This window comes from Dasypus novemcinctus, chromosome 11 (genome assembly GCF_030445035.2).
Source record: "Dasypus novemcinctus isolate mDasNov1 chromosome 11, mDasNov1.1.hap2, whole genome shotgun sequence".
In the NCBI taxonomy this organism is placed as follows: Eukaryota; Metazoa; Chordata; class Mammalia; order Cingulata; family Dasypodidae; genus Dasypus; species Dasypus novemcinctus.
In genome coordinates this window covers 99,930,201-99,951,719 of record NC_080683.1, presented here as the reverse complement: position 1 = coordinate 99,951,719, position 21,519 = coordinate 99,930,201, and the positions used below count along the sequence as shown (strand labels likewise).

Genomic DNA, 21,519 nt, shown 5'->3' with positions numbered 1-21,519 from the left:
AATATTATTTCAGGGAAGATTCTGTTGGTGAAATCACCAGCACACCCACCCAGTCACTACCATCTTTGGCTCACAGGGGGCTATTTTTATTACTCTGTGAACATTTAAAGACAAGTCAATTCACTATTTCTGTAAATATGACTGAATTCTAATCTATCCATATCAAAACTAATTGCACAGGATCTAATGAATACAATGCTGTGGAGAATGTTAGCTGACTTCAAGTCAGCTTCCATGGTATAAAGAACATGCCAATGACATTTATTGAGTTAGTAAATCTCTCCTTGCTTTAGCATTCTGAGACGTAATCTGTAAAATACAGTACATATGCCCCACTTTCTTTCTTCCTTTTTTTTTTTTACAGAACATCATAAGAAAATATTACTTCGATGAGTCTTAAAAAGTTCCCTATAAATACACGCTATCTTCTCACCTTCTTTAATTTGTCAATTCTAGCCATTCATTTTCCTCCATGTTTGGATTTAATCATTAGAGATGTGTGTTTATTTATTTAACTATCTTAACTGTCTTAACAATCCTTACTGCCAACCACTGTTCTTAACATAGTGCTTTTCTTCTTAAATTACATTTCAATTTACAGAAGAACAATAGATTGTCAATCAGAAATTTGCCAGAAATTTTTGGCTTTTTTTTGTCTCTTAATAGGCAGTGCATTTTGCTATCTAGCTATAATTTTATTTATTGTGGAAACAAAAAGCAATTTTTTGCAGAGAAACTTTTAGAGACCCATTATTAATGCATAGATGTAATATTGCCCCCCCCTCCCCAAACCAAGCCTCTTTCTCAGAACATGCAGCATAAATGGGGAAAATGGAAATATCATTCTTTTCATGCACTTCCTAATTACAGGGCTACATTAGTATTACTTAGACTTGTTTACAATTATGATTCCAAAGCAAACCCAAGAGCAGATGAATAGCAATTCAGGTCTAGTTGGAAACTTTCATGTATGTTACTCTTTAAGAAATTTGAAAGATTTTTCTGTAGTAATCTTTCTTTCTGAGAAGAACCAAGAGAACACAAGAATGTGATGTGCTTCTCTCTCACACCATCTGCAGCTGTAAACACCCCTTACCATTGAGAATACAACTATGGCAAGAGTATTTTGAATCGTATCACCTCCTTCCCTGTCTGCAATGCTTCTAGAAGTTACATTACTTAAAAATATATATATATTCAGGTAATTGAGACCATCTAAGCTTACTTTTCTAAATTTTTCTGCCTGCTTTCCTAGAACGAACTCCCAGGAGACTAGTTTACTATGAAAAGAAAAGCATTTGTCATCTGCTGACAGAGCTAAAGGACCAGCTTTCAACTGAGTCTAGATAGGATAATTGTAGTGGAGAATTAATAAAATAAACAAGTCACGTGATTCTGTTGATGCCCCTTTGCAAATTGTAACACTGGATTTAGAACATTTCTGCATGAAAATCACCTTTGACACTTTGTATAAATGAAGAAGATGATTAGGAAAAGAGAAACAAAGCAAACCCAAAAAAAAAAAAAAAAAATTGGCATGACTGAGAAACCATTTCAGAGAAACTAGATTCTCCAGAGAGTATCTTAACTTCCGACTTCATTGTGCCTGTGTAAATACAGCCTCCGCAAGCTCATTTCTCTCCTTGCTCCTCCTTCTGCATTCTGGGAAGAGATTCTCAGTTTGCTGTAGTTGCAGTTCTGAATGTAACATATTGAAAATGCATTGTCTATTTTACTCAACTTATTACTTAGGCCCTATTTATCTGAATTTTCATTTTGGTAAATGTGAAATAAACCATATTAAGATGCAAGGACAAGTATAATGGAGGGACAACTTTTCAACATTTAACCATCTCCAAAAAGAGAGAACTTCATAAAAGCACTCCTTTCATTGCCTTCATCTGGCATGTTTCTTTTCGTTAGGATCAAAGATTTGACAGAGATGAAAGGCCTCCAACTTTACACTGAAATATATATCAACCAGGAGGAACTTCTTAAGTGGAAACATTCCTCCAATAACTTTTATTTCCATCTCTTTATCTAATAAATTTTCTCAGACACCTTAAAAAGGGATTGTGAGAAAGAAAGTTTTCTTTTTCAAGTGGTTCAGATTATGGTTACATTTAACACGCAGATTTTTAAAAACATGGTATGTGTCATGGAGACCAAAGATTCAGATGACTGAGAAATATTCCATTTTTATTAAGATGTTTGGTACCATGTTGAAATAATCAGCATAAAAATTTTAGTTCAGACAACTGGGTAAAAAGGTGACATCAAACGCTGCTCCAGGTTTTTTTAAGGGGCCCAATGACCTCCCTGTACGACTAGGGACAGGGCCTCACATATTTCCAACTCTGATCTCAATGGAAAATACATATTTTATTTCTTTCACACATGGATATTTCTATGTCATCTAGAGCAAAATGTATGCATATTTTTGACATTTGCAGAGAATGCTTACAAACTCAAGTTTGCTTTGCCTTTCTTTTATTACAAAAAATTCATTTACACTATATAAAACAGTGTGTAGAGAGATATAAGAAGGACAACTCCCTTGTTTCTATCACCCAGAGATATTCTCCTGCTGCTGCTCTGGGGTGAAAGGAGATTCCACTGACGCGGGGGTTCGGGTTTTAATACCCATGAGAAGACTGTAGAGAGGGCCTTGGCTCTTAGAAAGAAGGGAGGCTTTAATAGAAACCTTCAATTAACACCCAGATTTTTAAAAAGCCTTAAGTTAATGGGTGAAAAAAAACACACAAAAACTGCACAGCAAACTTGTATGTCCTTGTCTGGGTTCAGGGTAAGGAGGAAGGACTAAAAGTTCCATGGATTTGAGGTTTGGGGATACCCAGGAAGAGAAATTGACAAAAAATATTAACATCTGGCTGGGCCACTTGGCAGAAGCAAATGTACCACCCATTGTGGAAGGACTCTCCCATGGGAGGGTGAGAACATCAGGAACTTTCGTTCTTAGGAAAACAGTTTGAAAGATCATATTTATATGTATGTTTAAAATAATTAAAGACTAGAATAAGGAGTCAAAACATAAAGAGAATAGCAAACTATGAAGGAAGACTGAGCTGATCTGAAAAAGAAACAAATAGGAATTCTAGAAATGTTTTCCTTCCCTTTCCAGAGACCTCTTAGTATTGGAGACTCTAAGTTCTCAGTTCTTTTTTCTGTCTACCCTCACACACTCAGTGATCTCTCTTTTTTAAACCCCAGACTCCTTCAATACCTCCACTTGAACATCTAATAGACATCTCCAGTTTAACATGTCCACAGCCGACGCAGATTGCACCCCCAAATCTGCTTCACCCAAGAGTTTTTCCAGTCTCAGTTAATGGTTCCAACTTTCCTTTCTTTTTATCACATCCACATCATCATCATGACTTTACCCTCATAATAGATTTAGGACTGTACCACTTCTTACCCCCTATTGCTTTCATCCTCTTCTGAGCCAATATCATGCCTTTTCTAGATGACTGGTTCCCTGGCTTCTACTCCTGAACCCTACAGTTTACTCAGCGTAGCAGTCAGAAGCAAGACAGATCATGTTATGTCTTTCTCTTTTCAGAATCTTCCAGTGCCTGCTCATCTCTCTCAGAGTAAAAGCCAAAGTTCTTATAAGGTCTCACAAGGTTCTACAAACTCTGGCTTCCATTACTTTCTATACTCAGCAGACTCTAATTTCTCTGCTTCAGTCACACTGGCCACTTCTCTGTTCCTCAAAAGTCTGGATCTTTGTATTTGCTGCTCCTTCTACCTGGCATCTTTTCCTCCAGGCATCCCCAAGGCCTTCTCCTGCCTCTTTTAGCTCTTAGCTAATACATTAACTACTCAGGGAGCCCTTTTCTGACCATTGTGTTTAAAATTGCATACCTTTCCCAACACTCAATACAGCTTCTTTAATTTTCTTCTGAGAAGTTATTGCTTCTAATATACTATGATTTCATGATTTGTTTATTGTCTGTCTGTCCCAAGTAGAATGTAAGCTCCATGTGGGTAGGACTTCTGTATGAATTGTTTAATGCTAATGGGATTTTGCTCCAACCAATCTTAATGACATAGTTCTCCGAGATGAGGAAGAGAAGAACAAAATATTTTAATTGAAGAAAGAACATTTCTTATATATAACTGCATTGTGAAAAAAGTTTTCAAAACATAGTGTTTGGTTAGAGGAAAGATAATGAAGAAAAGAGGAAAAAAATTAAAGATGCTTTTATTATTTTATACCAGAGACCTGGGCAGAGGGCTTGTTAATGAAGCTGGGAAAACTGGAGAAATTTGTCAACCTGAGTTAGAAGATGGTGACTTTGTTCTTTATTTTGGATGAACTCTCTTTTATGTATTTAAAACAAATTGTCTTGTAAATAATTGGAGATATAATTTGTTATTAGACTGAAATTTCTCTCTTTGAGATATACTAAATTATCAAGAATTTTCCATTTTAAAGGTAAGGTTTTTATAAATTTTATACATTTTATTTAAAATCAAACAATAGCAAACTTTTGAAAAAAATGAATCTCAACTCCTTTAAAACTAAATTTTAAAACATTTTCTTTTTTTAAAAAAAATTTTTAAATTGATTTTGTAAAAATATTACATTAAAAAAATATATATGAGGACCCCTTCAACCCCACCACCCCCACCCCAGCACTCCCCCCCCCAGCAACACTCATTCCCATCATCATGACACATCCATTGCATTTGGTTTAAGTACGTCTCTGGGCACCTCTGCACCTCATGGTCAATGGTCCACATCATGGCCTATACTCTCCCCCATTCCATCCAGTGGGCCCTGTGAGGATTTATAATGTCCGGTGATTGTCCCTGAAGCACCATCCAGGGCAGCTCCAAGTCCCAAAGACGCCTCCATATCTCGTCTCTTCCTGCCATTCCCCATACCCATTAGCCTCCATGTCCACTTTTCCTACTCCAATGCCACCTTTTCTCTGTGGACATTGGATTGGTTGTGTCCATTGCACCTCTATGTCAAGAGGAGGCTCAGATTCCTCATGGATACTGGATGCAATCCTCTCGCTTTCAGTTGTAGGCACTCTAGGCTCCGTGGTGTGACGGTTGTCCTTCTTTAACTCCATCTTAGCTGAGTGAGGTGAGTCCAATAAATCAGATTGTAGGTGCTAGAGTCTGTTGAGGCTCAGGGCCTGGCTATCACACTGTCAGTCCAGAGATTCAGATCCCCTAAATATATCTTAAACCCCGACACCAACTACAAATCCAGCACAGTAGCATGAAAATCTTAAGAAGAGAGATCCCATCTGAGTCCAGATTCATCACGCATAAACACCAGCTCCAAAGAGGGGCCATCTGACATGGCAGTTAACCCCATCTGCCATGACCATAGCACCCATGGGCCTCTTTAGCCCTCAAAGGAACCAATACCTGGGGGTTGTATCTACTTTATCTGTCTCTTAGACTCTGCTCAGTTGTGCATAAGGGCAATCCTTCTGACAGCCTCCAGACTCTTTTTTAGAGACTCGTAGCCATATAAACTCATTTCTCCTTTCCATTTCCCCCTTAGATTAGGTCAAACAGCATTTTAAAGTCTTAAAACATTTTCAATTTAATTTTCCCTTATCTGTGTTTATTGTGTCTTTTACCACGACAAAGTAATAAAAATCTTTAAGTCATTTAAAGTAACATTTATTCTCAGTATTTAAAAAAATCTTCAAAAAAAAATGAAATTTATTTAGAGGGAGTTTTTAAGGATGGGCATGTAAAATTTAAAGCCTTGATCTTCTTTCTGTTAATCTTTTTCACTTCAAATTGCGGTCTTTGATTTTGGGTCCAAATGACTTCTATTTTTGCTTTACTAAGAAGTTGCCCGATGGTTGATGGTATTGCCTATACTCTAGTTTGTGATTTGTCTTGACATTGTCCTGGTGAATGTTACACAAATAATTTTACAAAGGTTTATTTTGTTTCTTACTACTCCTTGGGAACTTGTATTTGGCAACCTTCTGGTAGTGATTATGACATTCAGCTTGAGATGAATCAGGACACAGGTTGCAATGTAGTCTATTTAAAAGTCCATTTCTCAGTTGAATCTGGGGCATTAACAGGTTTATGAGAGTATTGTAGTATTGTTACTAGGGGTGGGAGTTTGTTAATTCTTTAACTGTGTGAATAAATAGAACTTAATTAAGTTTCAACAAGTGGTTTAAAATGTACCATTTCCTTATATAGTTGAACAGGCTACCACTATTTATTATGAGAAAAATTGAGGTGCTAAATTTTGAAAACAAGTTAAAGGTATATTCTTATGGGTTATAGTTACATGAAGCAATAACTTATACCTGAAAGGCCAAAGGAGTTCTTTCCACATCTTCTTTTGCTCACTTGCCCCTATCCTTCTGAATTCTAAATATCAGAATGATTCAAGGTCCAGTCCTCTGGCTTCTTCTTTTATCTTATTATCCCCTTTTGATCTCTTCTAGTCTCAAGACATTAGATTCCCAAGACATTAGATACCATCAGTGTGTTGATAACACTAAAGTTTATATCTCCAGTCCAGAACTCTCTCTTGAATTCTGGAGCCGTATGTCCAAAGATTGTGATATCTCATAGGCATATTAAACTTAATACATCCAAAACTTAGTTCCTGATAGTCAGCACCTCCCCATCTCCAATTTAACTCCTTCTATACACTTTCCCAACTCATTAGATGGTTGGTATCCATATACCCAAGCTTACGCCTGTTTTCTTACATTTACTTTAACATTTACTTTAACTTTGAAACGTATCCTTTTAAATTTCTAAAAGTCATAGTTTAGTATATGCTCACATTAGTTAATGCTAATTCTATTTTCTAGATGCTTAGGCTCCAAAATAATATTCAAAATGACTTTTTTCCTCCTATGGCCCACACCTAGGTTATCAGCAAATCCTGTGGGGTTTACTGAAAAAAAAAAAAAGAAGAGAATTCCACCACTTTTCACTTGTACTCTTCCATCAGGCTATATCCAAATCAGTGTGTCATCTCTTCCCTGGGTGAGTGCAATAGCCTCCCAACAGTCCCCTCTTGCATCCAGAGTTGCCTGTTAAAATGTATGTCAGGTGATGTCACTCCTCTGTTACACAACCCCAACCAAGTGATTAAGTTGTTGTCACCTTTTGACAGATTGCCCTGATGTTTTCATTACAGTCTGCTTTGACTTAGGGTGTGGGCGGTCTTCCCCACTCCTAAATTAAATTTCCTGTCACTATATTTACCTGTTGGAACAACTGCCCCTCTGTTTTGCCCACTTACCCAGGCTGCAGGCTCTTACTTGATTCCTGGCTACCAGGTCTGCCGAGCAGAACTTTGGTTCCTGTCCTTGGCATCTGTAGTGTGTGTACCCTCTTCCTTTTCTCTAGCATGGCCCAGTCATGTTGGGTAGGCCTTTGAAAGGTCCTTATAATTCCCATTATGTTCCACCTTGCTTTAAGAAACCAGACTGGGCCCATTTAGTCACTTGAGAGCATCAATATTTTGAAGCAAAGTAAAGTACCAAGTTCAACAAAGGGCACTGATGGAATGTCTACAGTTGGCACAGATATATCTGCTGCCAAATTCCTTGTCCTTTGAATTGATTTGAAGCAGATAGGCCTAGACAAGCATTTAGAATTCACACTATGGTATTTATTATTTCAAATGCTAGAACTATGTTTAAGGCAAATATTTCTGGGATGGTGAGTTTTCACAAAGATTTTAAAAGAAATTTAAAAAGTGAACTTGGGAAGATATACACATATATTTTACCAGAACAAAGAAGCCCAAAGAATTGTAGTGCTTTAAAAATGATAGTAGGTCATTTATTAGATCTTGAAATTTTCATGAAACCCTTCCAAATAAAATATTTCTGATATCTTTTGCAAGAGATGATGTGATATAGCTTTTTTTCCAATCATGTGAAATTCTTCTTGTATTGTTCAAAATCAAACAGCAAATGGAAGATTTTAATCTCCTTTGACTTCTGAACAATTACTTATTAAGGAGCAAGTACCTCAGTCCTTGAGATTTTTGTTTTATGTTTTGCTAAATATAGCTAACTTAATTTCATGTAATCCATTTAATTTCTATCTTAATAGACTAATTACATATAATACTTCCAAACATAAATCAGTGAAGAGATCTGACTAAATTTAGGTTTCCTCAAAATCACAGTGTTCATACCCTTTATACTTTTCTTTGGGGAGTATTAAAGTTCATACTTGATACTACCCTATGAATTAACATACATGGAAACACAATGACATTAAATTTAGCTCAAATAATCACTGTCATAACTTTTGTTTGAGTGTGTTGTTGTAATACTTGGGTTCTGGGATTTTTTACAATAGAATTAACAGATGAAATGTTGAACTTCAGTCTAAGATGATGAAATAATTTAACTTCTTTCACGCTTTAGTGCAGTCAATGAAACTTGAATCACAAAATCTTAACTAAGTCTTCTTATTTCATCTGAAGTATTTTTTACTTTACGGTATCAGAAATAATGTGTTCCACATGAATGTACACCTGATATTACATAGTGGAACTTCTATATAAATCCTGGTTTATCTTTCGGAACCCCTTCTTTACAGGTCATCCTTTTACACAGAAAAATAATTCACTTATATTTGAATACTTGAAATGTTATCAAAGAAACTATCTTTTCTGCTTCCCTTACAAATTAGCTAAGACCTCTCATGACTGAGAAACCTGTTTCCCATAGTCCAAAATTGTGGCAAGAGGCATCACAGAATGCTAAAGGTGCATTCTTTTTTTTTTTTTTTAATATCATGCCGAAGGACATTTTATTTATTTATTTATTTGTTTGTTTGTTTATTTATTTAATTGGTGGTATTAGGGATTGAACTCAAGAACTTTTACATGGGAAGCAGGCACTTAACCACTGAGCTATATCCACTCCCCTGCATGGTCTTTTTTTCTCAAAGAAAGTAACACCTGTAACTTCAATATCAAATGTGGTTAGTCACTAATTCCTTGTCATCTTGGATTTTCTATTATTTCTTTAGGAAGTTGATTGAAGGTATCCTAGAATTATGAGACCTGGAAGAGTCTGTATCAGTTTTTTGGCGTCAAATGGTAACTTCAGGCATTACTATAAGTTAAGTAATATCTTAGGCACTTCCTTTACCCTTCTAACCATTCTGTGCCCTTCTCAGAAGAAGGAGGCTGATGCCTATAGACTGCTTCCCTTGCTGGATGGCTGCTGGGTGGGGTCAGCCAGTGCAAAGCCCGCAGGAGATTGGAGGGCAGGAAGACAGAGGAAACAGAGAAAGAGATGAGAAAGGGAGAGAGACAGATGCAGACTGATTGCTTTCTTTCCTCTTCTTGCCCTGCTTTGGTACCATATCCCTGGCTGTAACTGCATGTCTAGAGTACTGTAACTTCTGCTGGGCAGGGCCTCTCCAAGATTCAAGCTTTCAGTGGGCTCTAGGATCCTTTTGTAACTCAACCAGATTCTGGAGTAGGTAACGGATTCCCTCTTGTTGCTAGTCTCTAGATGCTTCATCGTCCTTTGTATATTCCCTTACCACTCCCTTACTTTGTAGGTGGTACTTTATTAAATTCTCTTCATTTAAACCATCAGAGTTGATACTGATATTGACTGAGAGAAATAAAACTTAAGCATATTGGAATATTTATTTTCTACTTTTTTATTTTTAAAAAACTTAATACAGTGGAATGCTTTCTTTGAAAACGATCTTATATACAAGTTCAATCTAGAAAACCAGAGTTGTGCTGCTGTGGCTGAAGGAGTAGTCAGGGGTGGCCAGAAGTCCCAGGCACCCTGGAGCACTGCTGAGAGTGGTTTACCAGTAGGTTGAGAGCACAGGATGGAGCAGGATGCCTAAGGCTCTGGCTTTAAGTTCAAAAGAAGGTGGGATTCTGAGCCACTCCTGAGTGAGTCAGCATAGGAGAAGGCTGCAGGAGTCCAGGCTTGCCATGTGTGTTGAGCATAGCTGGCAGAGCCATCTGAGCCGAGCATCACATGCCTGCCTGCTGACACTGGCCAGCCCAAAGTAGCCATGACCTTCCACTCCAGTGGTGGGAAACGTATTTCCACCGTCTCGCATTTTAGCAAGTTAATCTTTAAAGGTAATGATTATAACCCTCCCTTCTTTCTTGCCCTTACTAAAAGTCATCATCTGATTTTTTGCATCAGCAAAAGCACACTGTTTAAGTTCACACCTTGGTGTAGGTAAAGTGCAGATCTGTCCCCCAGGGGCTGGCTGTGATGGCTCATAGTGGAGCCATCCAATGGACCCTCCTTCTCACAGATGTCAGGGATCACGCCCATCGGGGAGTTGACCATGTGCACAGTGTTCTTGCCAAACAGCTGGAACTCGTAGTGGATGATGGCCCTGACTTGGCCCATGGGACTTGGTCCAACAGGGACATGGTGTGGTACTTCATGAGGTAGGCCAGGGAGAGGGTGGTCGACCCGCTCACGCCTGCAGTGCAGTGGAGCAGTGTATGGCCCTGCTCCAGGCCCACACCATGGGTATGGTCGGCGATGGGGGTTAAAGAAGTCATGGAGGTGTGTGTTGGGTGCGCCCGCCACTGGCACCTGCACGTACCAGATGTCCTCATAGATGGTGTTTACCACCTCCACTGAGAAGCTGATGACGTGGTGATGTGGCTGCTGAACAGCATGAGCTTGTTGTTGGTGGCCACCCCACTGCTGATGCACAGGCTGCTGGTGATCTGGGAGAGGCTGTGGATGGAGGGATGTGGTCATCAAGGCGGTGGGTGGTCAAAGTTAGCCACTGTTGATCCTGTTGGCTGGCTATGTGGTGAAGATGGTTGCGAATCTCTGCTGAGGTCTCTGCCTTCCTCTTCAGAATCTGCTGTCTTCTGGAACTCAGCTCTGGGCCCCCAGGTGTAGGGCTTTTCTCTCTGGGCCTCCTCTCAGTCTCTCAGGGCCTCTCTGCCTTTCTACAGCTGTGGTCACAGAGTCCTCTCTCACAAGGTGGGATTGAAAACTGCGGCTTGGCTTTCTCTGTGTCTCCAATTATATCAAGAGACTCAACCTTAGTCACTCACTCTTCAATGACATAGTGGAATCAAAAGCCCTGAAGTGATCTGATAAAGTATAATCTAAGCCAAGCCCTCTCAATGTAATCAAAGGATATCATACCTGCTGGAACAGACTAGTTTAAGAACAGAATCTTTTTCATTTTGGGATTCATAAAGTAACTTCAAACTGCCACACCCTGTCTCCCTAGGAGTCCGTGGGCTCTAGTGGCATATGGCTGTTTCCATCTTGACTCTCACAGGGCCAAGCTCTATGTTCCCATGGTAGATGCATGATAAATATTTGTTGAATAAGGAATGACCCCAATAGCCATGACACCCTTCCACCTGAGAGGTTTTCTAGAAGGGATGATGCTCAGCCATGTTTTTCTAGAATTCCAGGTAGGGGCTGGGTGGGAGGTGGTTCCTAGGCTGCTGGACAGGAAGGCTGAAGTTTGCAGAGGCAGATCCTAGCAGCCAGGGCCCCAGGTTAAATGCACAAGGCCCAGCCCCAGGAAAGGCAGGTGGGCTGGGTTTGTCCCAATGGTCATGTGAGGGGCAGAGAGAAAGACCCCTAAACCCAGTTGCAGGTTTAAATGCTAAGGGATGTTCTCAATCCTCATCATCAGAAAACCCAGAGAAATGGATGGGGACCCCCAAATCAGTGCCTTGTGGGTGACAGGCACAGACAAAATATTTGCAGAGGAGACACTATTCTTGAGGGTGAGGGTAGTGGGAGAAAAGTTGTTTTCTTGCTACTCAAGAAATATTTATCAAGCACAGTGTTAGGTGCTGGTCTCTGGAAATGTCCAATAGTCTTAGCCTCTTTTCTCACAGAGCTCAAAATCTGTGGGGGACCAGACATTAAACAGGCAGGGACAGGTAGGGCAGAGCTGGAAAGTAGGGATAATAATAGAGTGCCTACCTTGCAAGAACCCGTGAGGGTTAAATGACAATCCAGGTAAAGTGTTTAACACAGGGCCTGGCAGAGGAAGTCCTCTATAGTGATAACTAGCCCTCTTCCTCTCTGGACCAGATTGGCGTATTACTCCCAAGGGTGGGCTCAGTGATGAAGTCGAGAAGGGGGTGCCTATTTTATGCATTTAATGACATCCAAGCAAGGGAATTTCTCGGTTACATTTAGGGACCTGTCATAATCATTATTCCTGCATTAATTCTTACCTAATTTGATCTAAACTCTTCATGCGTCCATTTATGTATAGAATCTGCCCTCAGAAACTTTTGAGTCACTCCTTGGGATTAGCCTCAGTAGCTTAGTTCATTGTAGTCTTTCTCTTTTTTGAAGATGTTTTCCAAATCTTTTGCTGTCACTAAACTTCTTTCTGAGCTGAACAAGAGAAATACATTCTGTTGTTTATGTGTGCATTTTGTATTTATTTATATAAGTACTTCCTTTTTAGGCCATTTTGTTTTGTGATGATCATCTTATTAGGTCTTAATTTTTATTTATTAGCATATAAATTAGTACAGTCTTTCCCATGGACTCCCAAGAGTCTACATGTTGGGAAGCAGACTTGGCCCAGTGGTTAGGGCATCCGTCTACCACATGGGAGGTTCATGGTTCAACCCTGGGCCTCCTTGACCTGTGTGTAGCTGGCCCATGCGCAGTGCTGATGCGCAAAAGGAGTGCCGTGCCGCCACACAGGGGTGTCCCTCCATAGCGGAGCCCCACGCGCAAGGAGTGTGCCCTATAAGGAGAGCCGCCCAGCGCAAAAGAAAGTGCAGCCTGCCTAGGAATGGCGCCGCACACATGGAGAGCTGACGCAACAAGATGACACAACAAAAAGAAACACAGATTCCCGTGCCACTGACAACAACAGAAGTGGACAAAGAAGAACATGCAGCAAACAGACACATAGAACAGACAACTGGGGTGGGGGGGGCGGGAGAGAAATAAATAAATAAATCTTTTTAAAAAAGTCTACATGTTATTTCTGGAAATGTTATGTTTGTAATGTTATATTTGTACTTTAATTTCTGAATATTTTATATTTCCATAATTACATAGGAAATACATAAATAATTATAGTTATATAATATCTGGATAATTTAGATGGGCCAATTACAGCCAGCACTACCATAAGATTTCATTGCTTATTTAATTTCTGCATTAGAGCTACACACATAAGGTCCTAACCCCTGATGTCATTTTGCACACAATAAAATAACATAGAAACATTTTCAGTCAAAGTTGAAGGCCCATAAGAAATTGCATTTTCAATGCTTTATAAAATTTTAAATGCCCTTGGGAAGAACAATGGTATATTAGTCAGCCAAAGGGATGCTGATGCAAAATACCAGAAATCTGTTGGCTTTTATGTAGGGTACTTATTTGGGGTAGAAGCTTACAGTTACCAGGTCATAAAGCATAAGTTACTTTCCTCACCAAAGTCTGTTGGAGCAAGATGGCTGCCAATGTCTGCAAAGGTTCAAGTTTCCCGGGTTCATCTCTTGCTGGGGTTCCTTTCTTTCCAGGTTCAGCTCCTTTGCTCTCTCCACAAGGCCAGCTGTAAACTATCAGGCAAATGGCTCCTTTCTCTTCCTGGGGCTTCTGCTGTGCTAATGGACTCTTCTCTGCTTCTCTGTGTGTTTACTTCCCCGGGTCCAGGATCAAAACTCCAACTAACTCATCTGCCTTGTTGTTTTCTCTGTGAGCCCCACACACAAAGGGGGCAGGGGGCCAGGACTCAATAGCTGACTGATGTGGCCCAATCAAAGCCTTAATCATAATTTAATCAAATAAGAGTGAAACCTGTGAACCCAATACAACCTAATGTACCCAGAGGAAAAGACCAATTTATAAACATAATCCAATATCTATTTTTGGAATTCATAAATAATACCAAACTGCTGCAAATGCCTTCAAAGCCCTTAGTTAATATCCAATAAGACTCTGTTGAATGAATAAGTGAAGTAATGAACAAATACATATGAATGACACATTTAAAATTGGTTTTCATGATTTACATAATGCAACCTCATTACAAAAATTTCACAAAATGCATTTTTAAATTTTCTCTTGTCCATTGTTCTTTCTTGTTTCTGAAGACTAATTTATACAAGTAATTCATTAAATTTAATTTTGTTTCTCTCTCTGGTTTCTTAAGTTTACTTCAGTCTTCAAATATTTTAAATTTTGAGATAATTATAAATCCATGTGCAATTGTAAGAAATAATACAGGGAGATTCCATTTACCCTTCACCCAGTTTCCCCCATTAGTTACATCTTGCAAATCTATAGTACAAAATCATAACCAGAACACTGACATTGATACAGTCAACATACAAAACATTTCAATTACCAAAAGGATCCCTTATGCTGTCCTTTTATAGGCACATCTACTTCTTTCTCTCTCCTATTTCTTAACCCCAGGCAATCACTGATCTCTTCTCTAAGTCTATCATTTTGTCATTTCAAGAATGTCATATTATTAGAATCATATACTATGTAACTTTTGGAGTTGACTTTATTTTTTGCTCAGTATAATTCTGTGAGGATTATCCATGTTTGGTGCATCAATCTTTCATTCTTGTTTAGTCATTCACCTGTTGAAGAACATTTAGCTTTTTTCCAATTTTGGGCTATTACAAACAAAACTGCTAGGAATATTCATGTACAGGTTTTTGTGTGAGCATAAGCTTTCATTTCTCTGGAATAAACAGCCAGGAGTGCAAATTGCTGGGTCTATTGATAGTTGTATGTTTACTTATTTTTAAAAAACTTTTTAAAGAAACTGCCAAAATGTTTTCCAGAAGGGCTGTATCATTTTGCTTTCCCAAGGGCAATTTATGAGTGATTCAGTTTCTCCACATACTCACCAGCATTTGGTATTGGCATTATTTTTAAATTTTAGTCATGGTGATAGATTTATAGAAATTTCTCATTGTGGTTCAATTTCCCTAATGGCTAGTGAAAGTTAATATCATTTAATGTGTTTATTTGCCATCTGTTTAGCCTCTTTGGTGATATACGTTATTACCAATTGTTTATACAAAGATAAACAGTCTTTGCGTGGTTTGTTTAGTGCCTGTTGAGTTTTGAGAGTTCTTTATTCTAGATACTAGACCTTTGTTAGATACGTGGTTTGCATATCTGTAGCTTAGCTTTTTCATCTCCTTAATTGGGTGTTTCACAGAGCACAAGTTTTTAATTTTGATACAGCCCAATTTTTCAATTTGTCTTTTTTTTGAACCATGCTTTTGGTATCAAATTTGAGGACTCTTTACCTAAGCCTTGATTCCAAATATTTTCTCCTATTTTTTCCTAAAAGTTTAATTGATTTATATGTTTTATACTTACATTGATGATCCATTTGGGGTTAATTTTATGTAATATTTGAGATTTAGATTGAGGTTTCCTTTTTTTGCCAATGGCTGTCCAATTGCTCCAGCACCATTTGTTGGAAAGGTTATCCTTCCTCCTTTGAATTGCTTTTGCACCTATTAAAAAATTAGTTTGGTATCTATTTGTTGGTCTATTTATGTGTTCTTTGTCCTGTTTCATTGATCTGTGTGCTTATCCAACTGTCAATACCACACACACAGTTTGGGTCACTATAGCTACATAATCAGTTTTGAAATTGGGGGGACTGATTTCTCCCACTTTATTTTTCTTATTCAAAATTGCTCCAGCTATTCCAGTTCCTCTGCCTTTCTATACATTTTAGAATTATGTCTATGTCCACAAAAATTCTCATGGGATTTAGATAAGAAGTGTGTTAAACTCTGTATTATTTTGGGGAGAATTGACGTCTTTATTATTCTGAGTCTCCTAAATCGTGAACATGCTTTCTTTCCATTTGTTTAGATCTTCTTTGATTTCTTTCATGAGTATTTGTAGTTTAAAACACAAATCCTATGCATGTTTTGTTAGCTTGTATATACCTAAGTTTTTCAACGTTTTGTGATTGCAAATGGCATTGTATTCTTAATTTTAGTATTTGGTTGTTATTGCTAGTATATCAAAAGATATAAAGCTGATAATGTATGTTTAAATTGTATCTTGATGCCTTACTGAACTAACTTTTTAGTTCTAGGAGGTGTTTTGAGTTCTTTGGAACTTTCTGCATAGACAATTACTTTGTCAGCAAATAAGGACCTTTTCATTTCTTCCTTTCTAAGTCATATCCCTTTTATTTTCTTTACCGTAATGCACTGGCTAGAACTTACAGCACTTTATGGAGAGAACAAGATTTCTTTATTGAATTTAACTCTGTTTTTCTCTCTAATTTATTAAGTTTACTTCAAGCTTCAAGTTTTAATTTATAAGGGTGTTGATCAGTATTCTCTATTTCACTTGTGTGTTAACTTGCACAGAAGGCTGTTAACTTGCAAAATTAACAAGTACTCCTTCTATTCACATATTAAGTTCCTAAAGACAGTGTTAAATGTTAGCACAAAAATTATGACTTGAGGAACACCAGTTCTAAGTCCCCTTGGCTTGGCACAGACAGTGCAAAATTCTTTCTGGTTAATATCAACGATGTAGCTAAAATAAAATTGTTGAACAAGAAAATTCCACCAAAGCCATAAGTAATCGTTTTTTATCTCAACTATTTCTGCAAAGTGAGGCAGGAGAAGGGAATAGAAAGAAATTTGATAGTACAAAGCAGAGAATCACTACAGAGAAAGGTCTCACTAGTAATTATGGGCAATGTTTTTAGGTTCCTTTGAGTCTAGAAATTGTAATATAAAGAAACTAAAACTCAAAGTATCCACATTTTGGTCCATTCACAAGTAGTATGTGATGATGGGCAGGTATCATGACCCTTAGGAGTCTTACTTGATATCCTTAATTTTGATGTAAAGGTAAAACCTTCTACTTGTATTAACAAGGATTCTCTAGAGAAACAGAGCCATCGTGTATATGTAATGTGTTTATTATAAATAATTGGCTCATATGACCCTGGAGACTGGCAAGTCTGAACACCACAGTTTGGAAACTCCAATAAAAGTGATGTTGAAGGCTTGAGTCCAAATTCCCCAGGGAAAGCGGCCAGGCTGGAAATTCCAGCAAGAGTTTATAGAGATTCTCCAAATAGAAATTCTTCTCACCTCTGGATCCCCCAGTTGTTGCTAAAATCTTCAACTGATTGGATGAGGCCAACCCACATTATTGAGGGCAACTCCTTTTCTTAAGATCAGCTGATTGTATATGTTAATCCCATCTATGAAATACTTCCATAGTAACAACCTAGACCAGTGGTTGACCAAACAATTGGACACCATAATTTCACGAAGTTGACACTTAGAATTAACCATCACAACATCTCAGAGACTTAGTCTAAGAATAGATGAGATAAAGTATGGCATATTGATGATGTAACTAGTCTGGCACATAGTGAGTGTTCAGTTATAGTTTTGTTTTCATTTTCTCCCATTGTCCTGTTAACCCAAAGTGTTTTAAAAAATCTAAGCTAGAACTGAGGAGCAGGAAAAGTGGAATTCTGTACTACTTTGCACCATGCAAAATGAAAACAAGAATGCTATATGATATTCCTGTAATCACAACCATTTCTTTATGGAAAGCACAAACATAAATAGCTATTGATATAAAGCCATATTTATTTGAGATAATTTAAAAATATGTAATACTGAGCATCTGCAGAGATGGGTATTTTTTGCACAGTGTATAGCAGCTTTTCCATTGGAAGGATACACTCTAATATGGAGGGTGAGAATCCATGGGACAAGAGAAGGACCAACACATGTATTTAGGTGAGCAAAAGTGGAAGATGGCCAGTCAGAACCCAAACACGGGATGTTTCCTAATGAATTCTGTCAAAGACTTCCTCTGATGAAGAAAAATTAGCAGTTTACTCCAGAAATGCACTAAAATAATGCTTGAATAAAATCTGTAGCTCACTATTCATTTTTAGCATGTAAACTTATAGTTCCTGGATGTTGATATATGGCAGGTACTGATAAAGAAGAGATTTTTGCTTTGCTAATTTTTTCATTTGATTTTGAAAGCTTTTATGTGTTATTCTGTCTTTAAGAAGAGGGCCTGTACTCTTTTGGGTACACTGTTGGTTGTACATTTGTTTAATACTTAGGTTTATTAAAAACTGTGCCATTAAAAAAACAGCTATTCCATCCAGGAAAGACTCAAAATCATTGCAAATGTCAAAGAAGATTATAGCTGTGGTTTGCCTCTGAGCAGTCTCAGTCTGTCATAAAAAAATTCACATTTTCTGATAGAAATTATTGTTCATAAAACAAGATTGAGAGGAAGAAGAGAGAGCGTTTTGTTTTGTTTTTTTCTTTCTGGATGATTTAATAGCTGATCTTTGACTATCATCTCTTTAAAATTTAATAAAATATTTTTGAACATTCCTGATAAGGAACTACATAGTGACTCAAGATGTTCCACCTGGCTGCTGCCATTTTTTGTTGGCAGGGTCTGATGAGCTGTGTAATTAGATAATTCTTCCCGCCAATACCAGGCATGCAGTCATGTTCTTCATCTTTTCCATTATTATACACTTAACTATGAAGCATACACTCATTTGGCATTCTAAGCACTTTTGATTGATTTACAATGTCAGTAAAACCTACAGATTATGCATTCCAAAAGATAAGAGGGAATTAATGTTTTAGAAAAAGTTTTTAGCATACCTCCTCTTGCCAACATTAATTTTTTTAGTATTAGTGTGTCTAAATGTTCAGAAGCAAGTAAACATGGATAAGTGTAATCCAAATTAAATTACTGAGAATATTATTTTCCATTTGGTTTGCTCTAGATTTACAGGTAATAGTCCTTGATGTATCTCTGAAGTATATCCTGACTTTTACAAGGGCTATCAAAATAATGTATAAAAGCTTGCATCTTGCATTGTCAGATACTCCCTCTGGATATGCTGTTGTTTTGTTCTTTTTTTTTCAGCAACATGCATGGTTTAAATCAAATGAAAACCAATAGAAGCATTGTGAGAAGTATAATATGAATCTTGAAGATGGAAAATAAGAGTATCTTGGTATTTTGGAAAATTTTACAGGTTCTAATAAGAAAGAATCTGAGATTTGTCACAGCCTATTTACTTTACTTACAAATTTTATGTACATTATAATAAAGGTGATCCAATCCATTGAGAAAGTAGCTCTAGAGTTTAGTAGACCAAGAAATTTCAGTTATATAAAATGCCTCTTACTCTTACTTACATTAAAATATGGACATATCAAGAAAGAAATTAAATATTATTTATACTGAAATGGAAAAAACCAATATTTTAACATTTGGGTTTAAAGAAGCTCAGCAGGACTTTGCTTTACAAAATAATTAAATTTGGCTTTTTGGTAGTGTGTTTTCTTTCATTCATGATTTATAAAAAGTAAAGCTACTATTTTAGAGGTTATGTGAGTTTTTGAAGTAAATATTTAGAAGCTTAGAAAGCCACTTTTTATTATTAGGAAAGAAATGATATTTTTAGCTAACAAAAGAATCTACTTCTAATCAAGGCCTGAATTTTTTAAATTTAGGTTGCTCTTTGAATAATTGCAGATGGAGTCAATTCATGGAAATTTTGTGGAAGTGGTATGTATCAAGATGGGGTGTGGATGTGTGTTAGATATAGAAAAATCCATTCAGATGACACATAGCTCAGTTTCTGAAGAAAATGAATATTCACATAGGATTAGGACATAGACATTCTTGGTTAAGGGATAAAGTGAGAAAAGATTTTTATTTTTATGTGATATGTTGTAATTATGTCAAACTAAAACCAAAGGTGAATTTTTCCCCCTCTGAGGATGTAGGTGGCTATTTATTTGACACATGAGAAGTCTTGTGTACTAGATGTCATTAGTGTTAATTGTTACTTTAATTTTGGCTCACCTTGAATAATAATATTTTTTGGCTACTAGTTGACCTATGATTTTAGAAACTCAAAATCTAACCATTCATGGCTTTCCTTCCTAAAAGTCTAAAGAGGAAAGCTGTGAAAGCATTGGTTAATTGAGAAACTGCAAAGATTTTTATTGTAAGAAACTATTCAGTATCTCGATGGTCTAGATCAGTGTGTCAGTGTTTTGATAAGACTTTGGGAATTTCCAAGGCCTTTCCAAGACCATTGGTGAGGAAGGGGTACTTGGGTTAAAGGGTGAAGATACAAGCGAGCAGTCAGGGCCTGGATCCTCTGCTTCAATCAGAACAACTCCACCTTTATCTCTTTTACATATTCATTTTCTGTATGAGCTCTTTTTTTTTTTTTAAAGATTTATTTATTTCTCCCCCCTTCCTCCCTCACCTCGTTTGTCTGTTCTCTGTGTCTATTTGCTGCGTCTTCTTCTTTGTCCCCTTCTGTTGTTGTCAGTGGCACAGGAATCTGTGATTATTTTGGTGCGTCATCTTGTTGTGTCAGGTCTCCGTGTGTGCGGCGCCATTCTTAGGCAGGCTGCACTTTCTTTCGCACTGGGAGGCTCTCCTTATGCGGCGCACTCCTTGCACGTGGGGCTCCCCTACGCGGGGGACACCCCTGCGTGGCAGGGCACTCCTTACGCGCATCAGCGCTGCGCATGGGCCAGCTCCACACGGGTCAAGGAGGCCTGGGGTTTGAACCATGGACCTCCCATGTGGTAGACGGACGCCCTAACCACTGGGCCAAGTCAGCTTCCCTGTATGAGCTCTTATTTAAAGAAAAAGTTCAAATGAAGTTTAAATACTACTGGCTAGACCCTCACATTGCATGCTTTTGTTTTTAGATACAAATTAGAATTTAATTCAATGTAATTCATCAACAAATCTGCCAATTTGTTAAGTGTCCTTTATGTACCTAGCTCTTTTCTGAGTTGGACACAAAAGCCCATATGAAGGAGCCAGAAATCACAGTGCAGACTTGTAAAGAGTAGGACTGAGCCTCATCAGTGAGCTGCTCTGCTGAATTTCAGAATTATTATGGGCCATTGATCGTGTGTACTCACTACTTCAACTCCTTTTGAATGGGAATGTGTATAGTGGTTCTCCTACTCCTGTCCCTCTGTTATATGTTGGGTCTGAGGGTAGGTAGATGATTTGTTTCTTTTTTTTTTTTTAAGATTTATTCATTTATTTATTTCTCTCCCTTCCCTGTCCCCCCAGTTGTCTACTCTTTGTGTCCATTTGCTGTGTGTTCTTCTGTGTCCGATTGTATTCTTGTCAGTGGCCCAGGAATCTGTGTCTCTTTTTGTTGCGTCATCTTGCTGCCTCAGCTCTCTGCATGTGCGGCACCACTCCTGGGCAGGCTGGACTTTCTTTCATGCTGGGCGGCTCTCTTTGTGGGGTGCCCTCCTTGCGCATTGGGCTCCCCGACGCGGGGGACACCCCTGCGTGGCACAGCACTCCTTGAGCACATCAGCACTGTGTGGGGGCCAGCTCCACATGGGTCAAGGAGGTCCTGGGTTTGAACTGCAGACCTCCCATGTGGTAGGTGGACACTCTATCCATTGAGCCAAGTCCGCTTCCCTGATCTGTTCTTTATTTCTAAAAA

General features: G+C 38.0%; 1 pseudogene; it reads right to left on the bottom strand.

The window, feature by feature from the left end:
- Positions 1–10,163: 10,163 nt before the first annotated feature.
- LOC101420023 (dual specificity protein phosphatase 18-like) lies at positions 10,164–17,169 on the bottom strand (annotated as a pseudogene).
- Positions 17,170–21,519: the final 4,350 nt, after the last annotated feature.